Below are 14,740 nucleotides of genomic sequence, written 5' to 3' on the forward strand. Positions count from 1 at the left end.
CAAACCACAGAAATCAAGAAAACTCAAAATTGTTCCTCAAACTTCTAGTTGTGTGTTTAGAGATGAGCTAGACAAGAAGCCGCCGCCGCCACACTGCAGGAAAGCTAATAAGAAGCAAGTCAAATTTGATTTGAAGCCATCAGAACACCAAAGCGTAGATCCAGAATACGGTTCCAACCGCCGCCGCCGCGAGAGGGAGAATAACGGCGGCGGCGGCGGAGGAGGGGTGGTGAGAGTGAAGGTGTTGATGAGGAGAGAAGAAGCGAACAAGTTGCTGTCAAGGTGTGGAGAAAGAGGGGCTCTTACGTTCATGGATGTTGCTGATGAGCTTAAACATATTCCCCTCAATCACATTACAGTGATTTCTTCTTCTCCTCCTCCTTCTCTTTCTGTTTGCGATGATAAAGGCGACCAGAGTTCTGGTCGCCTTCTTCACAGAGAAGGTGACCAGATCTGGTCGCCTTCTCCGTGAAGAAGGCGACTATTTCTGGTCGCCTTCTTTCTCCATGAAGAAGGCGACCAGATCAGAAGGCGGCCATTCGCCGAACTGTGTCGCCGGTGGTCGGAAAATCCAAATGACCAGTTATAACAGGTCAATTACTTGTTCGTGGGCTTCATTGACTTATTTTGACATGTTTGAGGGTCTAATTGCATGTTTTAAAAGTTAATGGACCTAATTGACTTCTTATGAAATGTTCGAGGGCGTATTTGACCCTTTTCCCTTAATTATTTTATGATAGTTTATAATTTTTTTTTGTAATAATAGTTATAAGATCGTGCAGTTTTACATTTTTTTGATTATATAATTTCATAATCATTTTTTTCATTGAATAATTTTTTTGTCAAGCGTGTTTATAAATAATTGTGTTAAGATTTAATTACCATGCTTTACCCATTCAATCCCTTCTCTTTCAAGGTAACTTCTCCCATTTATTTCTCTGATTAGTGACTTAATGTCAACAATTTATTATTATTATTATTATTATTATTATTATTATTATTGCGAATTGCAAATCAATTTAAGACTGTTTGATTGTTAATACCTATATGGGTCAATATATGATCACATTTCGACAATTCAGAGATAACATTTCTGTTACTTAGAATTGAAGGGTGACATTTATAATTGGATGATACATGAAAGACAAAAATTTGTTCTAATTATTATATAAAGATTTTATAGAGAAGATGGAATAATATTTTAAATTTGTTGCAATAATTGTGTTTATTAAGATTTAATTATCATATATACCTATTAAGTATTAACAAATTAAACAAAAATAAATACAAACTTTTATATTTTTTATTAGATGAGGAGATAAACTCACAACCATTTTTCGGTGGGCTCCATATATTCTTACATAAGCAAAGGACAGTAGCTAATGAAAATTAGCTAGAAAGATAGATAGATGGGAAGTACAATTGCAACAAGCAAATATAACAACATACACACTACATATATGCATACAATACACTAAACTGAAGCTGACATTTTCTGCTCAGCTCATTTATTTTATTTATTCCATTCGTATTTGCATCGTTGTTTAGCCCAGGCGACGCCGGCAAATCGGACGGCTCTCTCACGGAATACAACCGCGGATGTAGGGTTTAGGGCACTTCTTCTTTGGTGGTCGTGGCTCAAGACAGCTCCTATATCTTAGTTTGTTGCATAAGGGTTTCGGACTTAATGCCCCGTAACCTATACGCTTGGGGTCGCCAACATCTGCAATTAATAGAGGGTCGAATTAAGGTAAAATTCTATTATTAATCATCTCAAACACATTCATATCATTTATTAACGATATGTCGATCTGATTCATTAATAGGTGGAACTACTTAATAGAAGTGGTCATGGGCCGATTCAGAACTGATTCCTAGTGATTCCTAGGCCAACCTAGGCATGGACTGGGGCTGCCCTTTGCGCAGCGACAAATTATTCAATGGACCAGGTCTACCTTGCATTGTGGTCACCACTGTTGCAAAATCGCGCTTAGGCGCCGATTAATCGGCGCCCGACCGCGTCGAGAAAGGCCAAAATCGTCCTCCTCCGCAGTCGGGCGCCGCCTAGCCTGCTTGGGCCGCCGGCTGACTAGGCGGTGCCTAGCCCGCCTGGGCCACCGACCAGCTTTTTTTTTTTTTTTTTAATTGTAAATCTTAAACATTTAAACTATTAATATTATAATGTATTAACTAATACTCTAATAGTCTAATAAGTAATAACTTAATAAAATAATAAGTAATAACTAAATTAAACTAATACGTAATGCACTAATAATTAATAAATAATAACTAATAACTTAATAAGTATTAACTATTTAACTATTAAAGTGTAAAGACTTACAATATTAAATACTTTACAATTATTAACACTTAAAAAAAATTTTAAATTTTTTTTAGATTAAAAAAAAAAAAAAAAACCTAGGCTCCCCCCAGGCGCCTAGAGGTCGCCTAGCGATTTTTGCAACCTTGGTGGTCACTAGTCTGCGGTTAACATATTGCGTGTTGCAGTTAGCAGATTATTTATTTATAAATAAATTAAAGGTACATAATATGTTAATTGCATGTACATAATTGATTAACTACAGACACATAATATGTTAACTACATATACATAATATGTTACTAGCTTGTAGTATGCACATAATTTATTAATTAACTGAAAGTACATAATGTGTTTATAATCTGAATGTCGTTTTGTATCAAGGTCTACAATATAAGGTGGACTGTGGTCCATGATATAGCAATTGGTACGAAGCTAGTCCTGGTCAGACCATTTAAAAATTATACTAAATATTTAAAAATCTTTAGAAATAAGGATATTAAGTTATACAACATTTATTATAGAAACTATATAAGATTAGAAAGTAATAAAAATAATAATTTTTATAAATTAAATTTTAAAAAATTAAAACCCGGGCCCAAGATTGGCCATGTATCTATAGGGCTAGCCCTAAGCCCCTCTAAGGAGGGCCAGGCCCGAATCAACACGAGCTCGACCCATGCCAAGCTAAGGGTCTGGCCCCCCTCTACTACTTGGTATATAATTTATAATATACATGATTTATATTTATATTCGAAAGAAAGCTAGAAATGTACCTTTAGTGGATAGTTCCCGGGCACATGTTATGGGCGAAATAAGCAGGGTTGCGATCAAGAAAAGTATGAAAAATAGAGAAAAGGGCTTGGGATTCATGGCTAATATATGTGTGTGTTGATTTTGTGTATGCACACAGCTAATGAGCTATGCCCCCTTTTATATAGGGCATAATGGCATGCTGTGCAGTGACGAGGAAGATGCCTGGAACATCAAAAGTGATAATTTTCTTTTGAAGCGTGGTATGTAGTTCATTTCCTACCACAAAAGTTCCTTTATTTGCATTGCGCATGATATCGACTACCCCAATTGTCAATTCATTATTAAATAAAACAAGAAGACTTATAAACGCAAATATTATAGGTTGGTCAACTTGTATTGCGAATAATCAATAAATATTTAGAAAATACCATATCTAAATTTGTAATTGATAATCATTATCTTAAATCTTATCTTATATTGTTATTATATTAAATAAAATAAAACATAATAAAAGTTAATAATGACAAAATTATAATAGGAATAAAAAAATTTGTTATATATATAGTTAAATGCAGTGTTAACTTATACAATGTACTTTCTCTACTGTACATTCACAAATAATTCTTTACAATTTTGACATTCATCCACCTCCTTTTACTCCCCTAAATTGTTAACACTACTAAATAATATAATATGTAAATTTTGCTTATTTTTATTATAGACTCACAAATTCTTTCTAATTTTTTATTTTTTATTTACACATAATATATTAATTATTTTATGATATTTTATAATTTTTTGTAATAATAGTTATAAGGTCATGCAATTTTACATGTATTTTTATTATATAATTTCACCATCATTGTTTTCATTGAATAATTTTTTTGTCATGCGTGTTTATAAATAATAGTGTAATAATTGTGTTAATAAGATTTTTTTAATCTTAGTGGAGACAATTGTGTTAAGATTTAATTACCATGTTTTACCCATTCAATCCCTTCTTTCAAGGTAACTTCTCCCATTTGTTTCCCTGATTAGTCATTAGTGACTTAATGTCAACAAATTAATAAAAATACAATAAAAGTAATAATAATAATAATAATAATAATAATATAACAACATTATTATTATTATTATTATTATTATTATTAGACAAAAACTTGTGTGAGACCGTCTCACCATGGGACGGGTCGGGTCGGGTCAAGATGCAAATGTAACACTTATATGCACAAATGCCATACTTATATGCTCAAATGTGATACTAATTACGAATAAAATTATTGTTACTTATTAGGGTAAATGTAATACTTTTAAGGGAAAATACAATACTTTTACATTTCGATTTAAAAGTAATACATTTTTCTCAAAAGTATTATATTTGCCCTTATAAGTGAGAGGTACTTGTCAACATTACTTATTATGAAAAATGTATTACTTTTTCTCTTATAAGTAACAAAAATTGTATTTTTGATTAGTGTTATATTTGAGCATATAAGTGTGAGATTTGCACATATAAGTATGACATTTGCATGGTGCTTTGACCCGACCCCACCCGTCTCACGAATAAGGATCCGTGAGACGGTCTCACACAAGTGTGTCCCTTATTATTATTATTATTGCAAATTGCAAGTCAGTTAGATTGGTCAATTGTTAATGCCTATATGAGGCAATATATGATCACATTTTGGTAATTTAGGGATAACATTTCTATCACCTGGAATTCAAGGGTGACATTTATAATTGGACTATACATGAAAGACATAACTTACAATTTTTCTTGAGAATTATGTAATGATTTTAATATAGAAGATCGAATGACATTTTTAATTCGTTGCAATAATTGTGTTTATTAAGATTTAATTATCATACTTTTTTTTTTTGATACTACTGGACTACAAGGTCCTTGGCAATTATCATACTTATTAAGTATTAACAAATTAAACAGAAATAAGTACAAACTTTTATATTTTTTATTACATGACGAGATAAACTCATAGCCATTATTAGATTTGTGTACTCCATATATATATTCTTACATAAGCAAAGGACAGTAGCTAATGAAAATGAGCTAGAGAGATCGATAGATGGGAACGAAGGACAATTGCAACAAGCAAATATAACAACACACTACAATATGCATACACATTAAACTGAAGCTGAGATTTTCTGCTCAGCTCATTTATTTATTCCATTCGTATATCCATCGTTGTTTAGCCTGGCCAGGCGACTCCGGCGACTTGCCGGCCGGCAAATCGGACGGCTCTCTCACGGACTACAGTTCCGGCTGTAGGGATTAGGGCACTTCTTCTTTGGTGGCTCAACACAGCTCCTATATCTTAGTTTGTTGCATATGGCTGGCGGACTTAATGCCCCATAACTTATAGGCTTGTGACCAACATCTGCAATTAATAGAGGGGCGAATTAAGGTAAAATTCTAGCGAATTAAGGTAAAATTCTATTATTAGTCATCTCAAACACATTTATATAATTTATTAATGATATGTCCATCCGATTCATTAATATATGGAACTACTTGGTAGAAGTGGTCATTAGCCGGTTCAAGACTGAACTAGCCCTAAACTGGCCCGAGAAAAAAGGGCTTGGACCTAGTGATTCCTAGGCCAACATAGGCATGGACCAAGGCCGCCCATTGCGGAGCAACAAATTATACAATGGACCATGTCCACCTTGCATTGTGGTCACCGATCGAAAATGAATATTGTGTATGAGGTTAACATATTACGTGTTGCAAACTTGCAGTTAACAGATTATTTATCTACAAATAAATTAAAGGTACAGAATGTGTTGATTGCATGTATACAATTGATTAATTACAGGCACATAATATGTTAACTGCATATACATAATTTGCTAAGTGTAGCATGCACATAATTTATTAATTAAAAATACATAGGCCCTGTTTGGTAAATGGTTGTTGGCTGATTGGGTTGGCTGTTTGGGTTAGAATGAATGATTTGTTGATAATATTAGCTGATTGTAGAAAGTTGTTTGATAAATTAGCTGTTAGTTGATAGCTATTTGGTATAATTTATTTTCTCAAAAAACTAATTGAAAAGGCTGCTTTGAGTAGCCTTTTGAATTTTAGCATTTTAGAGTTACAAAAAGTTTATTAACCAAACAACTAATAGTGGTCAAATAAGCCAAAATTTGCTGATAGGCTAATTATTTACCAAACAAGGCCATAATATGTTAATCGTAGACATATTATCTGAACGTCATTTTGTACCAGGGTCTACAATATAAGGTGGATAGTGGTCCATGATATAGCAATTGGGGTGAAACTAGTCATGGTTGGACCATTTAAAAATTATACTAAATATTTGAAAATCTTTAAAATAAGGATATTAAGTTATATAACATTTAATATCGAAACTATATAAGTTTAGAAAGTATATAAAAATAATATTTTTTATAAATTAAAATGTAAAGAATTTAATAATATTGGCCCGACCCATTAGAAACTCGGGCCCAAGACTAGCCCTGTATTTATAGGGCTAGCCCTGAGCCCCTCTAAGGAGGGCCAAGCTCAAATCAACACGAGCTCGACCCAAGCCAAGCTAAGTGTGTGGCCCCTCTACTATTTAGTATATAATTTATTAATATATACTATTTATATTTGAAAGAAAGCTAGAAATTTACCTTGATCTTTAGTGGATAGTTCCCGGGCACATGTTATGGGCGAAACAAGTACTGTTCCGATCAAGAAAAGTATGACAAATAGAGAAAAGGGCTTGGGATTCATGGCTAATATATGTGTGTGTGTAGATTTTGTGTATGCTCACAGGTAATGAGCTATGCCCCATTTTATAGGCATACTGGCATGCTGTGCAGTGACGAGCTAGGAAGATGCGTGGAAAATCGACATCAAAATGACAACGTGAAATAATTAAAAATCTTTGGTCTATGGAAAAATCCGTATCTACCGTTATGTGTATTAGTGTATAGGATAAACAGCACATTGTGACCTAGTAAGCAAACGATCACAAGCAGATTGTTTATACCTGATCGACTCAAAATAAGAAATTATTATGAGTTAAACTTGAAACTTTGTGATTACCAAATCAATAATCTGACCAACTTGGTTATGTTAGATTGTCTCCGGTTATAGTCTTTTGTCATAACTTTTCTGATCTATTTTCATAATATTGTGCCTTTATTACTAGTTATAATTTTAAACTTTTGGCGTAATAGTAAGCGCTTAATTAATATAACAACCTTAATTTCACGAGTCCTGTTATTTATGGACTATATATTATGAATTAAATATTTAATGAGTTCACATCAACATATATTAAATTGTGTTCATTTTTTTTTATATTTCCATTTTCCAATATAAAGACTTTAATTTGCACAGAAGACTTTTCCACACTTTATACATTCATAAATATATTGGGAGCAATATTACATCTACTCATATTTTATACTTCATTTAATTTTCTACTCTCTATGATGTATCATATAATGATTGATTAAAAAACAATAGGAGACTACTATTTTTATTCACTCAATTTTCTTTATTCAATAAAATATGTACATGTGGCGGGAGTTATATATACACCTTGGGAGTCCATCTAACATTTTCTATATGTTGGGGTCAATTTAGCCATGTTGGTCAAACTATTGACTTGATAATTATAAGGTTACAAGTTCAACTCTCAACGGAGCAGTCTATTAACGTAACTTTCTCGATATGAAATGATTAACTATGAGCAACTTACCTAGACTGATTTCTTGTGATCATTTGTCAGTTATATTATTATAATAAAGTGAGATTTATTTACATACTTTTAATAAAGATGGCAAATTTCCTTCTTCACTAAAAATAAAAATATGTATATATTGACAGTGGCGTGGGTGGAATTATCGGTTCTGCAGAATTCTCTCCCACATGCATTACTTTTTCCAAGTCAACATGCAAGTCGTCGCACACTAGTCACATGGAAAACTAAGTTCGAAAGCCGTCGGTCTTGACAAGTTCCGCATCAATACAAAAAGTAAACAAAGAAAAAAAATTTCAAATTAGTCACTGATATATACACGTAAATGTAATTACGTCATCTAATAAAAAAAATTAAAGGATCACACTTGTGTGAGACCGTCTCACAGACCCTTATTCGATCCTTAAACTGATCAAAATTATGCAATTTGATTAAAATGAGTTTTTCTTTTGATTATCGTTCACGTGTGGATCTTATTAAAAATTATTTTTAAAATTTATTTTAATAATTTTAAATAAAATAAAATTAAAACTAAATAAAACCACCCTTCCCGTCTTCGTCTCCGGCTGCCAGAGACAAAGAGAATTCTTTGTCTTTGGTCAAGGACGAAGAAGTTTCTTCGACTCTGGTCAAAGATGATGACGTTTTCTTTGTCTCCGACCAGCGATGAAGAGAGAGAAGGTTGTGCTTTTCTTTTTTTTTTTTTTAGAAATTAATTTTATTTCATTTAAAATTGTTAACATAAATTGTAAAAATAATTTTTTTAATAGTATGACTGTCATATCACTATTAATCGGAGGATCGGAACATGTCAATTTTGGTTGAATTGTATAATTTTGGATAGCTCAGGGAGTCAATTGTAAATTTAAATTGGATGACCCAATTGCATTTTAAAGTGTAGTTCGATGATTAATTTGATTTTTTTCATAAATAAATACAAACCAAAACTTCAATTATTTAGCGATGGTTTCAACAACTAACGCTAGATAAATAAATGACCGATTTACCCTTGTGATTTAATAATTAAAAATGATTTATTTATATTTTCCGGTAACATTTGGCCGGGTGGACCAAATGTGTTAAAAATTGCATAATTACGGGACTAAATTGTTAATTTTTAAAGTCAAGCACTTAAATTAACAAGACTCCAATAGCCATCATAGGACCAAAATTGTAATTTTCTCTTATTGATAACAACACCAACAACAAAATTTATGCTTTTTTACCATTATTGGTCCCCCTTTTGTCCCTTTTTTACCTGCTGCAAGATTTAAGAAAATAGTCATAAACTTTTATATTTCATTATATATATTTAATACAAGTTTGAACTCCAAACTTAAGCACATTTCTCCGTTTCTACTGTGAAACTGGTAGATAAATGATTGCAGGATATGCCTTTTCATTATATTTAATATAAGTTTGAACTTCAAACTTAAGAACTCTTTTCCATTTCTACTCTGAAAGTGGTAGATAAGATGATTATGGGATATGCCTCAACCGGAGTGGATTGTTATTTAATATTCATACAAGAGAAGCTAAGCACAATTAGGTGGAAAGATATATAGAGGAATAAGTGCGATAAGCAAATAAAAGAAAGCAGTACAATATATAAATTAAAGCTGAGGTTTTGTGCTCAGCTCATTTGCTTATTTATTTTCATCTATAAGCTGGCCGTCGGCCGGTTTACCCGGTTACTTGCACGGTTTAATTTGACGGCTCCGGCGGATTACAGGAGCGACTGTAGACTAAGTCGCATCTTCGCCGGCGGGGATTTCTCATGGCTTTCGGAGCTGAAGCTGGACTCGATGTGATCCCATAACTTATTACATCACTCCTTGTCGTTGTGTCTCCTGCAAACGATACCAGAATTAATTCAACTTGGGGCAATCTTAGCCAACTTGGTCAGATTGTTAACTTCGTAACAATAAGGTTATAAGTTCAACTCTCAATGAGAGCAGCCTATTAGATTTTTTGGTTTGAGCCGGTCTTTTACCGTCTAGGGTCATAGGATGTAATTTATCAGTGCATATTCTTCATACTGGTTGTGAATTTTTCTTGTCACTAAAAAAAATTGTTCATATTATATTCTTTATTTATTCCATTTTCTATTTGGATTCTTATTCAGCTATTCCCTCAAAATTCAATCAGTGAATCAAATACATTGTAAAAGTTAAAAGTTGAGAATGAATAGTTTTTAAACTATTTTATTAGATTTAAAAATGTTTGGTAAAATTGAACTGTTGAGTAAATTAACATATGTAAAAAAACCCAAAAGATATCTTTGTATAATAAATATGTCAATGTGTCACATACACCGTTTATCTTATATTTTGAAAAGAAATATTTATTTAAGATATATATAAAAATTTATTAATAATGTGTAATTTTGAAATGATGAATACATATGAATTTTATGTGCAAATTGAGAAAAATTAGGTTTTAATGTCAGCAGACAAAGAGTGTTAATTTTGTAAATTAATAGAGTTCATAAATTAAAAAAAATTAAAAGCTCAAAGCTCAGCAGATTAAACATTATAGAGATAATGGTTCAAATAAGCTTGTATTTTAAATACATTTTTATTTACCAAACAGATGAAGCTAATATATATAACTTATTTGAAACTTAACATAGACCATAAGTTCATCAACTAAACAAAACATTAAAGATAAATTTTAAAAAATAAAAATACCAATGTCGAAAACTTTATAGTTTGGTGACATAAATATAGAATAAAAATGAGAAGCAGAATTTTCACACAACATTTTTCGAGCACATGCTAAGGGTGAAACAAGAAGTGTTGTGATCATCAAGAGAAGTATGAAAGAAAAAGAAAATGGCTTGGAGTTCATGGCTTATATACTATATTGGATATATGTGTGTAGATTTGTGTATACAAACAACTGAACTGACCTCCCTTTTATAGGGCATACTATGCACTGATGTGGAAGATAAAAGATCCACATGAACAAGTGGAACAACGTTAGGTAAAATTATTGAATATCAAATTTAATAATAGGAAAAATAACTGTACTACTTCTTATACTGCATTAGTTGTTTTACTCTCTAAGCTAGTTATAGATTTTTTTTTTTAAAACTTTTACGGATAATCAAATTCCATATGGCTCACCTGTGCTTATAGCTGATCGGCTCAAATTAAGAAGGACAAGTAATTCAATGGAGATGGAAACTTGGAACCTTGTGATTACTAAGTCAACAATCTGATTAACTTGACTGGAAATTCTAGTTCTAAATTTCTGTCACTATAAAAAATACCAACAAATTTACCAATAGATAAATAGCTACAATTTAAATACATATATAGTGTTTCAATTACGAAAATCTGTTTGTAAATTAAATATATACGAATTTCAGTAATATATTTACAAATTTTTATAATGGTAAATTTTTGTTTACAAATTTACGAAAATCTGTTTGTAAATTATTTTCGCAAGTCATTAAGTGTTGGCACAGTAGACATTCACTGTCGGGAATGCTGTCAGTCTTCACAAGTCAACGCAAATTCCTCACTCCCATTTTCTACTTCAATTTCCAACAGCTTTGATTTTTTTTTTTTAGAAATTTTTGCCACATAAGGAGGAGAAGTGGAAAAATGAGGGAAAAAAAGAGAAGAATAATAATTAAAAAAATCTTTTATGCACCGGGCAATGGTGGGCTTAACTGCGCGAGAAAGGCACTAGTGAATTAATTTTTTTTTTTGAGACACAAAAAATCAAATTAATACAAACACAAAAATGCTCTCTCTCATCTCTTCTCTTCCCTTCACTTCACCTCTTTTCTCCCCCAAGTAAAAAACCTCTTAAAAAATATTGATAGAGGTGCTATTAAAGAAACAATATTCTGCGTAATAATGATTAGAACTTTTTCAACTTTTTGGAGCCAAGTTGTAAAAGAGGAAACAGAAATAAAAGATAATAAATAAAAAAGTCAAGTGATCGCAAGTCGGCGACCATTTGACGAGTAGAAGGGGCTCGCAGCCACACGTAATTTCTTTGATATTTTTTTTTTTACTCTAACCAAAAACCCCATTAATAAACCTCACCCCCTCCCCATTCGCTTTCTCCTTTCTCCTCTCTCTTCTCTACATCACTAAAAACTCAAAAAGAAAACTCGCCAATAGGCCAGGGAAGCCCTTAAACTGAAATATCGATCCTGAAAAAGTATACGACGTCAAATAATAAAAATATTGATCATTATAAATTAAAAAAATTGTAATAATCTTGTTTTTATTATTTTATTAAAATATTAGGCATCACCTTACATAGTAGTTGGTAGTTCAAATGAAATATTTAATATAAAATGAGAAGTTTTACATTTGTCTGTCATTCATGTTACCAGATGTATTAGCTCTGATCTAATCATAAGTATCTTGATGCAATAAATGCCTCCTGTCCTTCAATTTATGCATTATTTTTCTTGCAACTTGCAAGTCAATGTCCAAGTCTTCGCGCAGTAGACATGGAAGGAATAAGACCGTCTTGACAGGTCTACGTAAATTCTATCCTAGCTTCTCATTCATTTTCTAATTTTGATGGAAATATATCACTCATATATTTTTCATCATTCATTAAAAATCATGTATGAATCATTTTCAATAGTTAATTAAAAAGTTTATAATCGATATTTTTTAGACAAATTCTCCTATGAAATTGTCCCATGGATCCTCATTCGTGAGACGGGTTGAGTTTTTGATACAAAGACTTACATTTTTTTCAAATATTACACTTTTTACGAGTAAGTATTACAATTTTCATTATAAGTAACTTTTCAAATCTTAATAATATATTTTTTTATTTAAAAAATATAATACATTTTTCATCAAAAGTATCACATTTTTCGTTATAAGTATTACACTTTTTTCTCATAAATAACAATTAAACAATTTATCTATGATTAGTATTACATTTTTTTCTCATAAATAAGTATTCAACCCTAAACATTACATTTTGATTTAAAAGTATTACATTTTTCTTCAAATATATTATTGCACTTTTCCTTATAAGTAACAATAAATTTCTATACCCTAAAAAACAAGCAATTTATTACTTACATTTTTCAGCATAAATATTACATTTTCATAATGACTTGATCGTCTCACATATAAGGATTCATAATATTCACTTTCTTTAAAGGTAACACAATTGATTTACGGAAAGTTAGCAGTTGCTACTCGAAGGTGTGCTCCAAGTAAATTCATGCCTTGTGACCTTACTTAACAAAACACCACAAGAAGGTAAATCAATATAGGTTAATTACCTATCCTAGAGGTGTCAAAGTGGGTCAAAACTCGGGGACCAACCCACGATGAGGTGAGTTAGGGCCATGAAAACTATTGATAGATAAAACGCGAGTATAGCCCGCAAATTGGCCTAATAATCATTATCATAATTAATATTTTATTTTTAACAATTCTAATTATATATATGCCTTAATCAATAAATTAGAAAAAAACACAATAAAATATGAAATAAGGTTAGCCAATAAAAATGTGTTACATATGATTTATTCCATAGATACCTTCGGATAGGGATTGCGAATTTTTTGTCACCAAAAAAAAAAAATCAAATCAATAGGATGGCGAAAGAAGGCAAAAATGGCCAAGAAATATAGGCCAAATATTTGTTGATAATGAGAATATCTAATGAGAATAATTTTTTCTTTTACAAAGAAAAAAAATATGAAACTGCTTTCAAAAAATATATATATTTGAAACTGAGTGTGTTTGGTGAATAGTGAATAGAAATTTATCTAAATCAAACTACAAAAATTAGTGTTTGGTAAATAATAGATTAAGGCAAAAGTGGTAAATTTCAAAACACTTGAATATAATAATAATAATAATAAATTAGTGACGATTCCCGCCGGGCCAGCTCATGTGTCTTTCGGAGAGAACTTGAGTGGGCTCGAACCGTTAAACAGACGGAGAAAGGTCCGTTAGATTTATTAAAATAATAATAATAATATTTTTTTTTTGTGTTAGTAGATTTCATATTTACATTTATTTAGATCAAAAGATGGACCATACAACGATGTGTCCTGTGGACCATGTTCCATTGTATAACAATTGCATTTGGTGTCAATATAAAGTCAAAAGATACATATTCGTTATGATTGAAATGGTAACAGATGTCACTATATAAATTTTTACACAACTAGCACTACAAGAAAAATGCTCATAGACAACGGTTAAAAACCGTTGTCTATGAGGTAAAAGTTTTGTTGTTGAAGCCGGTGTTGTTGTAAGTCTCGCGCAAAGACAACGGTTTTTAACTGTTGTCTTTTCTAGAAAAGACAACAGTTTTTTAACCGTTGTCTATTGAGTGTTGTTGAAGCCGTTGTTGTTGAAAGTCACGCACATAGACAACGGTTTTTAACCGTTGTCTATTGAGTGTTGTTGAAACCGGTGTTGTTAAAAATCATGCACATAGACAACAGTTTTTAACCGTTGTCTTTTCTATAAAAGGCAACGGTTTTTTAACCGTTGTCTATTGAGTGTTGTTGAAACGGGTGTTGTTTATAGTCACAGGCATAGACAACGATTTTTAACCGTTGTGTTTTCTATATAAAACAACGGTTTTTAACCGTTGCTATTATGTGTTGTTAAAACAAGCGTTGTTGAAAGTCACACCGATAGACAACGATTTTAAACCGTTGTCTTTGATATATAAGACAACGGTTAAAATTCATTATTCCCACATTTATAGACAACGGTTTTTTTTTAGGAGTATAGACAACGGTTTTAAACCGTTGTTTTTAACCTGTTTTGATTTTAAGCATAATATAATAAAAACAATTTATCTAAACACCATAAATACCAAAGCATCAATTCATTATTATAATAATCTTTAAAGTATTTCAAAATACACAAAAATTCATCATCTACTTCAAAATACAATGAACAATTCC

General features: G+C 31.5%; 2 long non-coding RNA genes across 2 annotated transcripts; both read right to left on the bottom strand.

Annotated features, from left to right (window-relative positions):
* Window positions 1-1,281: 1,281 nt before the first annotated feature.
* LOC116025903 lies at window positions 1,282-3,246 on the bottom strand. Its single transcript, XR_004099743.1, has 2 exons — window positions 3,097-3,246; window positions 1,282-1,723 (listed from the first exon to the last, which is right to left on the bottom strand). It is a non-coding gene; the product is annotated as an uncharacterized LOC116025903 (long non-coding RNA).
* Window positions 3,247-5,024: 1,778 nt separating this feature from the next.
* LOC116025849 lies at window positions 5,025-6,883 on the bottom strand. The gene is made up of 2 exons (XR_004099727.1): window positions 6,737-6,883; window positions 5,025-5,475 (listed from the first exon to the last, which is right to left on the bottom strand). It is a non-coding gene; the product is annotated as an uncharacterized LOC116025849 (long non-coding RNA).
* Window positions 6,884-14,740: the final 7,857 nt, after the last annotated feature.

This window comes from Ipomoea triloba, chromosome 7, assembly GCF_003576645.1.
Source record: "Ipomoea triloba cultivar NCNSP0323 chromosome 7, ASM357664v1".
NCBI lineage: Eukaryota > Viridiplantae > Streptophyta > Magnoliopsida > Solanales > Convolvulaceae > Ipomoea > Ipomoea triloba.